Genomic DNA, 373 nt, shown 5'->3' with positions numbered 1-373 from the left:
TCCTCAAAGGCTAAGGAGGAGGTGGGTGGGCAAATGTGGGGAGGGGCCTGGAGTGCTCCAAGCCCAGGGAACAGCCTGCCCACAGACATGGGCCAGAGCACGGCACACTTAGAAACACGGTGGCTCTGCACTAGGAGCTTGGGATCCAGCTGGGATGCGGAGGAAGGGGGGCTGCGGATACAGGCTGAAGCCGCATTCGATGGGCCTTGTTTCTTTCCCTAAGAAGCCTGGACTTTGTTGTGAATTCAGTGGGAGTGATGGAAGGACTTAGGCAGGAGAAGGGTGTGAGCAGTGTTATGTCTAGAGAAATTAAGCCTACTCAGGAAAGCTTGGTAGGAGGCTATTGCAGCAGCCCTGACAGGAGGTGGGGGGG

Source organism: Galeopterus variegatus, unplaced genomic scaffold (assembly GCF_000696425.1).
Source record: "Galeopterus variegatus unplaced genomic scaffold, G_variegatus-3.0.2 Scaffold1457, whole genome shotgun sequence".
Classification (NCBI taxonomy): domain Eukaryota; kingdom Metazoa; phylum Chordata; class Mammalia; order Dermoptera; family Cynocephalidae; genus Galeopterus; species Galeopterus variegatus.
Note: the sequence above shows the minus strand (reverse complement) of the source record.